This window comes from Papio anubis, chromosome 8, assembly GCF_008728515.1.
Source record: "Papio anubis isolate 15944 chromosome 8, Panubis1.0, whole genome shotgun sequence".
Lineage (NCBI taxonomy): Eukaryota > Metazoa > Chordata > Mammalia > Primates > Cercopithecidae > Papio > Papio anubis.
The window spans coordinates 49,107,155-49,110,963 of record NC_044983.1 but is presented as its reverse complement, the minus strand read 5'-3'; the positions used below and the strand labels follow the sequence as shown (position 1 = coordinate 49,110,963).

The 3,809-nt window shown below is 43.8% G+C and overlaps 1 pseudogene across 1 annotated transcript; it reads right to left on the bottom strand.

The window, feature by feature from the left end:
- Positions 1-1,210: 1,210 nt before the first annotated feature.
- Positions 1,211-2,590, bottom strand: LOC101017041 (annotated as a pseudogene). Its single transcript, XR_650624.3, has one exon. The product of XR_650624.3 is annotated as an aldo-keto reductase family 1 member B1 pseudogene (transcript).
- Between the last annotated feature and the right edge of the window lie 1,219 nt (positions 2,591-3,809).

The following is a 3,809-nucleotide window of genomic DNA, read 5'->3' as shown; positions in this document are numbered from 1 at the left end:
AATCAAGGCCTCAGTCCTTAGGTCCCTCTCTTTCTCTGGCTCCTCACCTGCTGGTTGAATGCATTGTCCTGTGACCTTTCTGATGGCCTGCCTTGGTATCCCTCTTTTCTTTCTTTTTCTTTTCTTTCTTTTTTTTTTTTGAGATAGAGTCTCGCTCTGTCACCCAGGCTGGAGTGCAGTGGCTGATCTCTGCACACTGCAAGCTCTGCCTCCTGGGTCTACGCCATTTTCCTGCCTCAGTCTCCCGAGTAGCTGAGACTACTGGCGCCTGCCATCACACCCAGCTATTTTTTTTTTTTTTTTGTATTTTTAGTAGAGACGGGGTTTCACCATGTTAGTCAGGATGGTCTTGATCTCTTGACCTGGTGATCCGTCTGCCTTGGCCTCCCAAAATTCTGTGAGTACAGGTGTGAGCCACCACACCCGGCCAGTATCCTTCGTTTCTTATAGACCTGTAGGTAATAAACTGCTTCTGTTATTTTCTATTTTTGTGTAGGTATGTGTGTGTTGCCTTCTCTATGTTTCACCTGACAGATATATCTGGACCTAACTTTTATCCTGGCCAAGGCTCTCATAGAAAGTGGTTATCTTCAAAGAAATAAATTGGACATAGGTCAGGCAAGAGTAAAAGGGCATCTGCCAATATAAACAAATTTCCTGTGAGAAATTTGTTCAACACCTGGTCGGGTACCTGGTCACAGATTGCACAGTTAAGCGCTAGGCTGTCCTCCAGGATAAAGAAGTATTCCATGAAAGGCATAATGTAAACATCCATGACCAAATCTCCTAGAGCTCTGTCAGGGCAGGGCTAGAGTATATAGTCACTCTCCTGAAAGGACTGCTGAACCAAATTAGAGAAAGATAAAAAACCAAAACAAAACAAAACCCATCATTGTATGCATGTGTGAGTGTTTCAACACTCTCTTACTTTCTGATGTTATAGGCTCATCTCATATATTTCCTGCCCCAGTCCTAAAATCTGCCCTTTCCCCATAAATCGCAATATAATCACATTGGAAAATAGTATTAGAAACCAAGATCTGGATGCTATGTATGCTTGTTGTTACTGAGGGATCATTACTTCTAGACCCTGTCAACTGACAAAGCAAGGAAATATACGTGTTTATACTAATCCATATATATATATATACACACACACACACCCCATCTACAAGTATTTTTATATTTATTTATTTATTTATTATTATTATTTTTCACAAAAGCACTTTTTATTTGAGGCAAAGAGAAGTCTTGCTGAAAGGATTACAGTTCCAAGCAGTCAAAACTCAACTGTTAGTAGCACTATTTTGACCTTGTAGATTTTGCTTCTCTTTGGTCAGAAAAGAGTATTCAGGTTGTACTTTCCCCAGCGGGGCAAAAAGAAGGGCAAAGCAAACAAGAAGAGACTTCTACTCTACTGACAGGGCTCTTCAGATCCAACATTAAGCTAGACACGCCCTCGCTGGCCACTCTACAGGTTGCTGTCCCGCTGCTGAGTGACACAGGCCATACTACATTTTCAAGAAAAAAAAATGAGGCAGGAAACACAGGTATAGGTCACTTAGGGATGAGCAGGCATCCACAGCTTCAAAACTCCTCATGGAAGGGGTAATCCTTGTGGGAGGCACAGCTCAACAAGGCACAGACCCTCCAGTTCCTGTTGTAGCTGAGTAAGGTGGTCGTATCCTGGTTGCTCAGTTCAAAGTCAAAGACCTTAAAGTTCTCAGCAATACGTTCCTGTGTCACAGACTTGGGGATCACCACCAAGTTCCTCTGCATGGGGAACCGGATCAGGACCTGGGCTGTAGTTTTATTGTGCTTGGCTGCGATCGCCTTGATCCTGGGATCCTCCAGGAGGGAAGGGTCCTCGGGCTTGGCCCAGGGCCTGTCAGGAGAGCTGAGGGGGCTGTAGGCGGTCACCACAATGCCTTTGGAGTGGCAGTACTGGATTAACTTCTCCTCAGTGAGGTACGGGTGGCACTCAATCTGGTTAACTGCAGGCTTATATTTTAAGCCAGGTTTGTTTAAGATCGCCTCCACCTGGAGATGGTTGAAGTTGGAGATGCCAATAGCTTTCACCAGCCCTTCATCCACCAGCTCTTCCATGGCCGCCCATGTGTCCAGAATGTTGGTGTCACTGGGAACCACATTGCCCGACTCATCCAGTGGGAAAAATTCCTTCCCAGGCTTAAAGCCAGTTGGCCAGTGAATAAGGTAGACGTCTAGGTAGTCCAGCTTCAGGTCGCTGAGCGTCTTCTGGCAGGCTCCTTTCACCAGGCCCTTCTCATGGTAAGTGCACCACAGCTTGCTGACGATGAAGAGCTCCTCACGCTTCACCACCTGCTCCCTGAGCTTCTCCTGAATGGCCACCCCCACCTCATTCTCATTCTGGTACACATGGGCACAGTCGATGTGGCGGTACCCGACGTCAATGGCCACCTTCACGGCCTCAGTCACCTGCCCTGGAGGGGACTTCCAGGTGCCCAGCCCCAGGATAGGCATCTTGGCGCCGTTGTTGAGCACGAGGTGGCTGGCCATGGCTGCTGCGCTCCCCAGACCCCCGCCCAGAATGGTGCTGTATTTTTATATTTAACCACCTGTGTCTGTATTAAGCTAAACAGGAGCTCATACTGATAACTCAGCTCTAATTCATTACCACCTGGATAATTCTGGCATCCTCCTGCGCTTATCTGTAAATGCTCACTCCAACAGTGAGAAACCTAGCTTCCATTTACTTAATTTTTCAGTTCCATTGTACATCTATAGTAGTAGCAGATTTCTTAACCCATACTTCCATGGGAAACAACTTTATCAACTAGAGTACAGAGCTAATGGCAGTTTATTTTGCCTTTAAGTTTATAATTCATTTCTAAGCCATGGACAATTTTTTTAATGTGAAAATATCTTTTGGCTATGTGGGGTGGGGAATAGATTTAAGAAGGGTAGAGAAAACTAATGGGGAAGCTAAGTCCAGCAAAAAAGTAATGGTGGTTTGGTCTAGGATAAATAAAAGCTAACATTTAAGTTCTTATTAGTAAGTTCTATGTAAAAGTTAGTTATTTTTGTACCGTGAGCCATTCTAACCACTTTATAATCCTTAACTCACTGAAGCTTACAAACACCTGTGAGCTCTACTATCACTGTCCCCATTTTCATAGATGAGGAAACTGAGGCACAGAGAGGTCCAGGAAGGGTTAGAATTAGAATTCAGATTCTAGCAATCAGGTTGTAGGTCCTGAGCTTTTAAACAGTTTCAATATTTCCTCTCAGTTAAATCTCCCAACTCTTGACTGTATGAGGGCAATAATTCTCTCATTTTTTGCAAAGTACTAGCATATACTGTTATGCACTGTAGGATATTTCTAAGTAGGTAAGTAAACGTCCCCGACTGAGAAAAGATTAACACACCAAACTAAAACCAACAAACCAAACCCAACTCTGCTTAAAGCCCCTTGGTGGTGGAAAGATCATGTGCTTCACTGAACAGGATGCCACGCCACTGGGCCTTCCGTCATTTATGAACCACAGAGGAGAAAGACCTAATTCAGTGGCTGTAAGCTGTTATGGTGCCTGCTGCCCTGAGGTAGCTGTAAACTACATTTTGCAAGCACAGATTAAGTAGGTCCAAACCAAGAATAAAATAATCATATGCATTGTAAATCTTAGTTTTTTAAAATAAGGAAGCCATTGATAAAAGATGAGATACAGGTCTCTCATTAAAACAATATTCAAAGGATATGAAAAATAGTCTTTTGTAGGAAGCCTGTGGCTATCTATATTTCTGAATCAGTTTCTCCATTTCTCTTAGG